At 35.0% G+C, this 13,142-nt stretch overlaps 1 long non-coding RNA gene across 1 annotated transcript in view; it reads right to left on the bottom strand.

The window, feature by feature from the left end:
- LOC108363274 (uncharacterized) overlaps positions 1-13,142 on the bottom strand; it is a 17,524-nt gene continuing 4,382 nt past the window's right edge. The window contains exons 2-3 of the long non-coding RNA XR_001847593.1: positions 9,622-9,624; positions 1-13 (exon numbers count right to left, since the gene is read on the bottom strand). This is a non-coding gene — a long non-coding RNA (uncharacterized LOC108363274). The remainder of the gene's footprint in view (positions 14-9,621; positions 9,625-13,142) is intronic.

Raw genomic sequence — 13,142 nt, forward strand, 5'->3', positions numbered from 1 at the left:
CAAATCTAAATCTCTATCTCCAGCAATTTTCGCCTCATTCCACACTTCACAATAAATACGTTTACATTGTCAGAACGCTGTTTTTGGAGGTATTTTGCTCAACGTGGCGCAAAAAGCAAGTTTTCGTGCCCATCCTTAAATCACAGCAAATCCAAATACATCATCTTAACAAAGTTGAAATTCAATATACATACATATGGGCCGAGAGCGAATCTTCACCCAGGGCTCTCCACTTTAAAATTGACAACCCCACCCAGGAGTTGGATAGAGTTAGGTCAACAGTCTCCTACCTTCCAAAACTAACAAATGTGGGCTCGGTACCGAGTAGCCGCTTTAGAATGCTGCAGGTTTATTTGGGTTGCGGTCACAGAACGGTAGTAAGAAACGACGGAGGCCCCGACGTTGAAAGCATGGCAAAAACGGCTTTACCCTCAGTGTAGGCGTGGCACAAGACGCCAGTTTTGAAGAGGCCATCATACTTTTTAAGGTCTCGAAAATCCCGGGATTCTTGGCAAGTAATCCAGGGATTTTCGGGATTTGTAATTTGCACTGATGGCAATAACAGAAAATCCGTTTCTTGACCAGTATTGGCTATATTTCTTTTTTCATCATATCTTTGAAATAACAACGACCTGCAAAATAAATTCTGCGGTCAGAGAGAAAAAATAAAAACGTCACTTTAAATAAAAAAGTAGGTTTCAAACTCATTTATTTATTATTTATTTCATGGTGGGAGAGCTTCTCAAACAATATAGAAGCAAGTTTTTCGATTCAAGTTGTTAAAAAGTAATGAATATCTTAATCCTGGGGCTAATCCTGGGATCCCGGGATTGTGACAACGCCATCCCGAAATTTCCGGGATCGGAAAAAGCCGAAAAATTAACATCCCTAATAAGTATGTATGTAAAAATATCATAATATGTATTACGAAAAGGAAAAAAAACATTAAATATGTACATTAGACTGCATCACTCCCCATAAAAAAAAAAAATCGCTACTATTTTTCCATTGGAATTATAAAATCTATTTTATTTTAAGACGTCCACCAAAATATTTCTGAAAAATATTAAAATTTAAGTGAGCTGGACCGATTTGAAAATACCTCCAAAAATGGAGTTTTTTATGAATAAAAATAGTTTCTTAAAGATTTTTTTTGAAAAAATCCCCTCAAATGACAAAACGGCTTAAGCTTAAAAAATTTGCAGAAAAATATTTTCAAAAAATTTAAAAAAAAATTTGAACGGAATCGTAATGATGAGATTTTTGATGCTGTTTTTTAACTTTTTTTAAAGATTGGTATAACAAAACCTTGAATAACTGAACCTAAACTCTTCTGATTTAGACTTAGGAGGTGTCATTAGAAAGGTATTTTCTCTATCTTTTTATTTCTTTGCTAATAAACTCATTCAAAGGATGAAAGAGAAAGGTAGGATGAAGGAACGTCATTCAAAGTTGAATTAAGATGTGTTGGTATTTGAAAAAAAAATATTGGGACACGAATGACTTTTTTTTGGACAGAAACAAAAATAGTGTGTAAATACCTTTCAACTGAGATCCCATAAGCCTAAATCAGAATACCAAAACTAGAAAACCCAGTTATTCAAGTTTTTCGTAAATCAATCTTTGAAGAAAGTAAAAAAACAGCATCAAAAATCTCATTCTTACGATTCCGGTTAAAAGATTTTTAAATATTTTTATACAGATTTTTTAAGCTTAATCTGTTTTGTCATCTGAGGGGACTTTTTTCAAAAAGTTCTTTAAGAAACTATTTTTATTCATAAAAAACTACATTTTTGGAGGTATTTTCAAATCGGTCCAGCTCACTTAAATCTTAATATTTTTCCGAAATATTTTGGTGGACGTCTTAAAATATAATACATTTTGTAATCCCGGCGGAAAAACCGCAACTTTTTTGGTGATGCAGTCTAATGTACATACATCTTATATATAAAAATAAGTGCACGTTTTTGGTGTGACCTCATAACTTGAGAACGGCTTCACCGAATTCAACCAAATTTATGTGGCATATTCGATCTATCATGCAGATGGTTTATACGAATTCGGAAAAGGGGGCGTGGCACCACCCATACTAACTAAAATATAAAATTAAGTGAACGTTTTTGGCGTGACCATATAACCGACAAGGGCTTCACCAAATTCAACCAAATTTATGCGGCATATTCGGGCTATCATGCAGATGGTTTATGTGAAGTTTGCTTGAATTCGGAAAAGAGGCGTGGCGCCTCTATTTTATATATACAAATTTGTGAGTTAGCTTATAACTTGAGAACGGCTTCACCGAATTCAACCACATTTATATAGCATATTCGGGCCATCATGCAGATATTTTATGTGGAGTTTGCCCAAATTCGGAAAAGGGGGCGTGGCATATGTATCTTATGTACAAAAATAAGTACACGTTTTTGGTGTGAGCTTATCAAGGGTGTTACAGATTCTGATTGTTATCGGAATCAGAATTGAAATCGACAAAAGTTTGGTTTTGGTGTTACAAATTCTGATTTTATCGGTTTCATGTTCGAATCAGATTTGATATCGATTTTAGGTGTTACAGAAACCGACTAATCGGTTTACTTGTCAGATGTAAATGGGTGGAAAAAAGTAATAAGCTCGAAAATCGAATCTTAAATTTTTTCTAACGGTATATTCATTGGTCTTCTCTAGGTATGGACTGAGTGGAAAAGCGAAGTTAAGAAGAAATTGGCACACAATACAAGTGAATCGCGAGCAACTGGTGGTGGACCTTTCACAAAACATACATTGACCGAATAAGAAGAAGCCATTGTCCGAATATGTGGAATGACGCGGGCGGTAGAGGGCGTGCCGGGGGTGTCATTAGGTCAGATCCTTGAGCCAGGCGATGAACTTAGCGACGATATTCCTACGACATCGTCAAAGAGGAGGGCCGAGACTCCACACGTTCCCAACACTCCAAAGAAACTTAAGCCGGAAGTTTCGCAGCGGCTGACATCATTTTTAGATGAGAACACTGACAACAAAAAAGGCTTAAATAGTATGATAGGTGAACTAATAAAGGTAGAAAAGGAAAACGCTAGCAATATAAGAAGAGTATATAAAGCAATAGAAAAAGGTACTGAATCGTTTCAAAGGACAGCAACAGAATTTAAAAATGAACTGCATAACGTTAGTGTCCGCATGTTAACTACCATGCAGGAGAAAAATGAATTAAAACAAAAACAGCTAGATCTGGAAATTTTAAAACTAGAACATCAAAAGAAAAGAAATTAGTGTTTTGCGACAAACATGAAGAGTTTTTTTGTTCAAATAAATGAATTTTGTATAAAGTATTATTTTTATACAAATAAATTAAATTTTATAAGTTATTTTATTCAAATAAATGAAATGTGATAATTTTGAGTTTACAATAAAACTTTTTATTAAATTATTCTTAAATATTTTTATTGAAGGTTGGCTGCTATTTCATCCCTTATTCTTCGTCCCTCATTTTGTAATGACAAGGTAGGGAACGCCTCACTATTATCAAGAAATGATTCGGGCGATTCCAAAACATTTTCCCCAGGAAAAGGTTCGGTCGATTCCAAAACATTCTCACCATGTTGTATTTTATAATGCCTACAAATGTTGTGGAGTGCACAACACGCATTTATAATTTGAACCACTTTTTGTGGGCTATAATGCAGCGTTCTGATCAAGCAGCGGAAGCGGCTTTTTAACACTCCAATTGTTCTCTCCACAATATTCCTCGCTGAGGAGTGTGCCATATTGAATTTATATTCGCGGGAGTTATATTGTGGATCTCTGTATGGCGTTAAAAGGAATGGTTCAATGGGATAGCCGCCGTCTCCTAACAGCCTGTTGTTTTTTTCGCCGGCCTCATATTGGCTTAGATAAAATAGTCGAGCGCTGCTTATATTCCAGATAAAAGAGTCGTGGCTTGAACCAGGATATCTTGCATCAACCGCTCGAATTAACATATCGTTATCACAAATCTTCGAAAATAAAAATATAAAAAGTTAATAGATGTACCTACCATTTTACTTTTTTAACTTACAATCATCGCATTCATGCTGAAATACCCTTTCCGATTAAAATATAAATGCCCATCAACCGAGGGGTTTACAATTTTTACGTGCGTTCCATCAATGCATCCAGTAATGCCTGGAATGCGGTATTTTGTGTAGAAATATTCCCTTGCCCTTCGTTTTTCGTTGTCGTTCATTTCAAGTTTAACCCAGCGTCTGCAAATTGACTGTTCTAGGGCTTTCAGCACTTCCCTTATCACCACCGACACCGTGCTCCTCGCTAAGTATACGCTCAAATCGTTACCCACAGATCTTTGATAAGATCCCTCAGCGAAAAACCTTAAAGCCGCTGCAAGTTGCAGCACCGGAGAAATGGATAACCAATCTAGCTTGCATTTTATTACGTCTAACACCATTACAAAAGCTTCCTTATTAAGGCGATATTGGTCAATAAACCTGCAAAATTGTAGACGTTTGTTAATGAAGCAGTAAATGTGAGATCTACGGCGAATGCACTTACGTTGCCTCTGGCATCTCCAGCGGATTGCTCTTGTCTCGCAAAATCTTTCGCTATATTTTTTGAGTGGATTCCCTAGTGCCATTCATTAAAAGAAACACTATCACCGCAGAAGTCATATTTGTTCACTTTTCAATTTAATTTCTTACTTCACAATAAGCAAAACAGCTGATTCGAATATTGGTTTTGCTATCTTCGAAAAAAGTAAAATCAAGTCGGTTTCATAACACCATTTCAACCCGATATCGGTTTCAAATTTCGACAATCTGAGATTCCGATATCTTTTTTGTAACATCTCTGCATAACTTGAGAACAGCTTCACCGAATTCAACCAAATTTATACGGCATATTCAGGCTATCATGCAGATGGTTTATGTGAAGTTTGCCCTAATTCGTAAAAGGGGGTGTGGCACCTCTCATACTAACTAAAATTTTTATGTTGTATATCTCTTGAAATATTTGTGGTAGAGTACTGGAAATTGGTATAGAGGTATATCAAATAATTCCATACTCATGGAGAAAAATGGGCGGTATTGGAAAAGAGGGCGTGGCACCTCCCATCTTATATGTATATAAAAAATAAATGCAAGATTTCAACCAAATTTATATGGCATAGTCGGGCTATTATGCAGATGGTTTGTGTTAAGTTTCCCGGAATTCGGAAAGGGGGCGTGGCACCACCCATAAACAAAAATTTTCATCTGGTATATCTCTTTAAATATTTATGGTAGATTACTGAAAATTGGTATAGAGACATATGAAATAATTCCATACTCATGGAGAAAAAATGTGCGGTATTGGAAAAGGGGGCGTGGCACCACCCTTCTTAAATAAAAAAAGAAGTGCACGAATTCTACAAAATTTAAACGGTATATTCGGACTGTCATGCAGATGGGTTCTGTGAAGTGTGCCCGGATTCGGTCAAGCGGTTCATGATATATGACAGTTTATGTCTGTCACATGAACCACGTATATGGTACAACAGCAGATATATAAAAAATCGAAAACATAGTAAAAAGTTGTTACTATGATGTGCTGTGTTTATTTTTTATTCGGATAAATTAAGTCAAGTATAAACATGGCTGCAATATAGTAAAAAAAATTTCATATAGAAAAATTCCAGGATTTTTCAATATTTTTTGTTCAATATTTGGTGTCGGGAAGCACACCGGGATACCGCTAATATATTTATAAAAAACTAATGAACATTATATAGAATGCAAGAAATCTGCGTAAGTAAATTAAGCCCAAAGTTAAAATCACTGAGATGTTGCAGTTTTTTTTAGTGAGAGAGCACGAAAATCTCTATATCGAAATGTTCCATACATACATAAACATATGATCACATTTTGATATACGAAATACGGGATAAAAAGCAAAAGTGAAAAGAAGTATATTCGAATTCCTGCAAACACTTCAATGGATACTCACGAGATTATAAAGAAAATATAGGATGGAGGTGTGTGTTACCGTGACAGAAAGGTAGGTTTCTAAAAGGAAAAGGAGGAAATGTTGTTAAGTGTATGCACACATGCATTATGCAACTACATACATACATACATACAATCATTTATGTATGAATATGTTAAAATGGTTTGCGTGCTCTTAAAATGATGCATGTGGGTCTGAGTTACAGTAATGCAACGCTTATTTATTTCAGCCGATTACTGACAACTGGTAGCAGCCGATCACAGTTGCCATCCTTCATACCGCGAGTCCCCATTCCTATCTGTATATACAGGGCCGCACCAGAAAATTAGTTTGGGGGGTTTACACTTCTCGTCTAAAGATATATCACCAAATGTACTGAAAAAATGTTGTACCAAAACTCTATGGACTTTTTAATGCACTCTTTTGCGAGGGCGAGTCGTTTGGGAATGGCTTACACCCGCCCTTTGGATTGCCTCCATTATTTTCCTGCCTTCTTTTTTTTTTTGATTTGCAACCGGTTTTGCTCCAGCCGTTTTCCTACTTATTAACAGCATCAACCCCTCGGCAGGCAATGGCAAGCCTTCGAGTGTATTTCTGCCATGAAAAAGCTTCTGATCAAGGCGACTTGCTGTTCGGAGGCGGCATAAAACTGAAGGTATCTCCATTTATGTTATAACATCAGGACGTAAACCACAAATTGGAGGAGCAGCTCTACCAAATGCTTAGCAAGAATGTATGTAAGCGTAAAAATATTATTATTATTTTTATTTGAAAGGCAAAACTAACGGAGCTAATGTTATATAAATACTTTTGAATCTAGGTATGAAAATGTTCAATCTTCCTTCTACGGTGTAGTAGATAACATATATTAGTTCGAAGAAATTATTAGTTTTATATCTATTTTACTCGATTTTTTAGAAAGTTTTTCCTCTATAGAAATACGTTCCGTACAACAGTCAAGATTTTCGGAGGAGGGTTTGAACCTCAAAATCTCGCCTTTGGGTACGCCAATGCTTGTATACATATGTATATATGTACGAATACACACATGTGTGTAAATTTGTTGCATTTTGATATCAATTTAATTGTCGGTTGCGCGCTTGGTTGGCTTGTTGATCGGTTGGGGTTGCTAGAAGTTGGTGTTGCAAATGTTGCTGTCTGTTGATTGTGTGGTGGCAGGCAGCACGTTCTACGATTCCTTTCGCTTTTTAAGGGATATTTTCACTTTTTTGTACATTTCACTTTTAAACTCATACATATGAATGCGTGTGTGAACGTAAAAAGGAGGCTAAAATGGATGAATTTGACACGTTCTGCCGGCGCATGCTGCGATATAACAGCTCCACAACAAACAAAAGTAAAATTTTTTGGAGTAAGAGTACCTTGATTATATGGATGTAGTACATATGTAAATATGCACACATGTATATACATACATATAAAAATGTATGTATGGATATTCCCTTTGAACATGCATGCATATGTAAGCAATATTAGAGCTGCTCGAAATAAATTTTGGCGGTGTTTAAAGAAACTTTTAATTAATTGAACTTCAGAGGAAGTTTAACAAAAAAATTGTTTACACCTTCTCTTCTTTCTTAAGCAAGATTAATTAGAATCCGTCCACCTATGTGGAAATGTTTGTATGTATATATTAAGTTTTCTCGCGATCAGCAAAATAAAAAAATAAAAGGGAATATACGAAATTTTTTACTTTGTTATTTTTCAAAGCCTTATGGCCGATGTGGTGTAGTGGTTAGCAGTGAGCGCAACCATTCTGCAGGGCCTGGGTTCAAGCCAGCATCAAATTGTTTTTTCTAACTCCTCCGAGTGTATTTCTGCCCTGAAAACAGATTCGCATAAAAATAAAATAAAATCCAGCACTCCCAAATGCTACATTTTCGATCTTACGGTCGTCACTTTGCTTATTTTAACGATACTTAAAATATTTAAGTTGGGTTGCCCCAGTTACTTTTATATCTTACTTGAAGAGAATTTCGAGGCTATAAAAATATTCGTCCTTACTGAATCTTAAAAAAAAAGCAATCAACCACGATGTAGACGATTTGTGTAAAATAATCTTTATCTTGAAGTTATGTCTTCTTAAGGAAAAATTGAACTGAAATTTTCAAAGTATTTGATACATATTTACATAACTGTTCAATTCATATTGCAATTTTTGTAAATGTATGAACTTAAATGGATTTTCAAGAATAATATTTATGTTCAATGAAATTTGTACCTTTACATACATATCTAAGAGTTTGGGCTAATGTGAAAATATTGCGAATACCATAAAGTGTTGTACATACCTATGGTTATAAAATTAAGCTTGTATAATCAAGAAATCGCTGTTTGCTAAAAAAAACATGATATCGACTGGATGTTAAAGTTAGTGGTAATAGGAGTAAGTAGTGTTCAAAAGTTATACAAACTTGGAGTACATTAATTATTATTAGATACAAAACGAATAATGAACAGTGTTGCCATTGTGGGACTAAAGGGGCAATTTGACCCTTTTTAAGCGCCAATACCCTTTGACCCGACTCTTAGAAAATTTTGATTTTTTGACCCTTTTCCAAAATTATGTGCGTCTTTTGCCCCCTTTCAGAGATTTTTTAGGAATCGTTAACAGAATCATGCTATTACAAAATATTTCCACCTGTAAGTACGAAAAAATGCATCACTTAACATTCTAAAGGAAATGCAATTCTTCTCATTGCATCAACTAGATTTATGTGTATGTTTGCAACCCTGTTTTGTGTAAAGCTTGTCACGCTAGTTTCTTTTTAAATTCAACAGATTTATTCTTCTACTAGTAATGAGAAGCAAAAATAATATGGTAACCCTTTTTTTCGTCAATGACCAACTTTATGAAAATTCTCAACGGCAACACTGATTATGAATACTATTTGGATAAAGTGTCGAGAAGTATTTTTCGCAACCGACTGTAGATGAAAAATCGATTCAATGCAATAATCTCAAACATAACAAAGCTGGGTGAACCCGCTCCATAGTAATGAGTAAACAGTAATTTACTTGGGATCTGATCTGATTAATCAGAATCTGATTAATCAAATAATTTGATTATGATTAATTAAAAAATTGGTCAACCGATTAATCGCACATCCCTAGTATCAATTTAAAATTTGTAATTTTTGATATTCTTTGCTAAAAATGTTCACAGTTCGTATGTTTACCTTCTAGCAAAAGCTGAAGCAAAATTTTTGTAGTAATTTTTTGAAAAATCTGAAGGGCAAGAGAGACTGATGGTTAACATGTCCTCAGAAATATGTTCTCTTGCTTTATGATAAAAAATGAATTTTGAATTAATACGCTTTGGAGAGTGTGTGTGATAAATATTTGTAAGTCCACTTCATAAAAGTGAAAGTACGCAACGTCAAACGGATAGTGTGTAACTTGACGCATAAGCATCTTTGACGGTGATGGTGACGGTGACGGCGACGCTATGGATGGTATGTACTTTCACTTAAACGATTCTATAAGAGTACGCACCCCTCTTTGTTATTACAAACAAAAGTCGTTTCATATTACAGCACATTTGCTTCAAAAATGAATTTAAAAAAAGTGAAAAACTCATACTTTTCCAAACGATCGAATAACGAAAGGAGAGGAAAAGCAAATTAAAACCCTCTAAAAACTCTAAAAGTTTTGGTTATAAAAATGACAAATTTTGCGCTAAAACCCACTCGTTCAGGGCTTCTCAAGTGGAAAGGGCGATAAACAACTGCATACAAACAATAATAAAAAAAATACTGGATTATCTACACACAAGAAGAATCGCCATATATGCGCGCTGCGAACAAAGTGAGGCAAATAAAAAAGGATACACAAATACGAAATGGTGTGGTGTAAAGGGGTGAACCGACAAGCCCTTTTGTAAGCGGTAGGTGCAGATCGATAAAGAGTTCACTATGGTGAACAATAACCTACATACATACATACATCGTACGTACTAAACCGATTTTGGAAAGTATATGAAAGGACAACGCCACGTCACGCATGCGCAGCGCACGCGGTGGTGAAGGGATCTAAAAAATGATAGTAAGAGTTATTGAAGCGATTGTTTTTTAATGCAGGCATTTGGGAATGTTGAAAGGGGTGAAAGAGAGCGCGCTTCTTTCCTGGGTACTGGCATCGGATGATTGTGCCCACATATTATTTTGAAATTTACTATCATGTTGTACTTCTTTGTGGTGTTTTTGATTTCGTATAGTAGAATAAAGAGATTGAGGGCACTATTTGCTCTTCACTTTATTTCCTGTCATTTTATTGATGACTATTTCGTTAACGATTTGGCAACATAACTGTTTATTTTCTAGTACAAATCGAGTACACACGAAGACAATAACAGCATCAAAAACAAAAGTGCCGCAAGCAAAAGACAAACGTCAGGAAGCCAATGAAAAAAAAAACATATCAATTAAATATAGAGAGTGTAGAACTTGTCAAAATGTGGTGCGGCTATAATTTTTTCGACCACTATATGTATACATATATGCTTATATATTAATAATATATATGGTAGGAATGTTTCGTGCGGTACAAAGCTAATGCCGTAATCAATGCAAAATGTTCTAATTGACAATTTTGGAATTTTACTGGAAAAGCAAAGAAGTTTCAAGATTAACATTGCCTTGCCATGCTTTTCCAAAACTGATAAAGTAACTCAATTAAAACCGAAACATTGATTTAAACAGCTAAACTGTTACACATGCATGTAAAGATGGTAGAATTCTAATGTAGCTCTCCAATTGCAAGTTAGGCTAAATACCTATTTTGTAATTCGATTAAAGAATGATTAGAAAAATTTTAGACATTTGAAATCTATTAGAATTCAACGTTATAATTAGATCATATATGTATCTAACCTTTTTCTGGATATTGAGGCCTAAATCCCAATGTTATAGAGACCATTAGAGTCTCATGTACTGATAACGACGATATGACTTTGTCCATTAAAACGTTCATAAACAGTCATGAGTAATAATATTTTTTTTTTAACAATAAAACATATTTTTGGGTGTTTCCAAACAAAAACAAAACATGCTGTACCGCTACAAAAATCATGACTGTTATGACGCCTTGTAAGCCCCCAACTGTTTTATAAAAAGTTTTGAAATTGTTCCAGCGCAGAAAACATATAACAATCAATTTAACATTGCGGATCCTAATTTCCACTTGTCAAAACATTTTTTGCATTTCACTAGATATAAGACTCACCTTCTCCAAAACTACTAAGTATCTGCGCAATTTTTCTGCTTGCTCTAATTAAAAGAATGAAACGGTTCACGGTGGCACTAAAAATAAACCACAGCCTACTTAAATCATCTTCGCTTTTGTATCGGCGCATTTGCATTGTGCATACAAATCATACCTGACAATAATTAGAGCAAATAGACAATGAAATTGTCAAAATAATTGTAACAATCACGAAAATGTAGCGGGCGGAATGTTTGAGACTAACTATAGCAATCCTGATGCGACTGTGGCTACTAAGTTGAAAGCCGCCGTCGCGCATCGCGTTTCGCGACGCTACTACACATGTATGTACTCGTTGGCAAGCGCGCTAGGTTTAGGTTACAGTGAGTGAAAGTGATTTTCTGCCTGCTTCAGGTAAGATTACCTTGATTAGGCACTTTTTTTTTTTTTGAATTAGTCGGCAGTAAGTTTGGTCATTAAATGATGCGCGGTACGACCCCTATGTTAAACATACTCGCCTACTTTCTGAAAAATGGTAAGTCAAACTCGCGAATTTTGCCAATACACAGGTAATCAAACAATGCCAGTTGAGGCAACCGTTCACAATAAATGGGTGTTCTATTTTACAAACATACCTTTTGTTTTATTATGGCAATGAGAGTAAACTGAGGTGTCGGCAGGGCTGCGGACAACAATAACTGTGACGATTTGCGACTTTTGCAATACCCGTTGCGTCGCGAACAATACCTCGTTTCTATGGAAATGTGTACTTAAATGTCTTTTTTGGAACTGCATTTGACATTCATAACTGCTTAGTTTTGTGCTGATGTTTGTTTTATTTGTGGGTGAGTTAGTTGAAATGGATTAATTTTTTTTTCTGCGACCTTAATAAAAAATAATACAATATACTCGTATAATAGTTAAAGAGCCGGTTTGCCATTACAAATGTTATGATGGAAAGTTGACAAGTCAGTTCATGGACCATATTTCTCTTTTGTTTAGATCATTAGCTATAGTTCAAGGGATAAATTTGCGTATGGATTGTGCTGTTTTGCCTGGGGATTAAAGCCATTTCGTCAAAAAAATTTCATTATAACCATGGTTACTTAAATTCAAAAAAATCTGGATTTTCTACATATGTATGTATGTATGTAAGTATTTGTATTTGGATGTTTAGAACAATTTAATTTTGTAAGGACCATGTTTAACAACTAACGCTTAATGACAAACGTTATCTACCTGTAGATGTAACTATCGAGTCCTATTTTCGATTTCATCTTAAGCCACAAGACAAATTTTACCAGAAAGGTTTTTTTACTTTTCGCTTTGAGAGTGTAGTATTTTATTTGGATTTTAATAGACAACAATGTTAATAAATGCCAGCTTTTTAATGAGGCAATTAATTTTTTGCATTTCTTAATACTTGCGATACTTTTTGCGAACATGCAGAGTGACAATTAATGTATTTATTGGCGCTAATGTTGCTCGAATTGAAAATCAGGCTAGAGAACTGCGTATGTAAGAGTTCGATTAAAAAATGATTTGAAAAACACAATGCATTAGAACCTAGCCTCCATTTTGTAGATAATGCTATAATTGTCGACGACCTTCTACCTTAGAGAAACATATTAGAATTCGCATCCTTTTAGTATAATCGTTCTCTCACAACAATGCTTATTCGGTTGCCATGCCTTATATGTGCTGTGAATCTAGACATTTAAGTTTTTAAGTAAGCTGAAACTCAATTAAATGAATACACTGGAACTCAGCAGAATAAACTCAACTGTCTTCGGAAATGCAGTGTTAAGACCAAAAGAGCACAAAAAACGACCAATAATACGTACAAATTTGTTATGTTTTTGTGATTTTTAACGGAATGAGAAAAAAGTATAATATAATCGACATATTTTGATTAAAAGAAAAACACCTAAAGCCCCCCCCCCCCCCCC

The sequence above is a fragment of the Rhagoletis zephyria genome, unplaced genomic scaffold (assembly GCF_001687245.7).
Source record: "Rhagoletis zephyria isolate East Lansing unplaced genomic scaffold, Rhagoletis_zephyria_1.1 Rzeph_scaffold_00025, whole genome shotgun sequence".
NCBI classification, from domain to species: Eukaryota; Metazoa; Arthropoda; class Insecta; order Diptera; family Tephritidae; genus Rhagoletis; species Rhagoletis zephyria.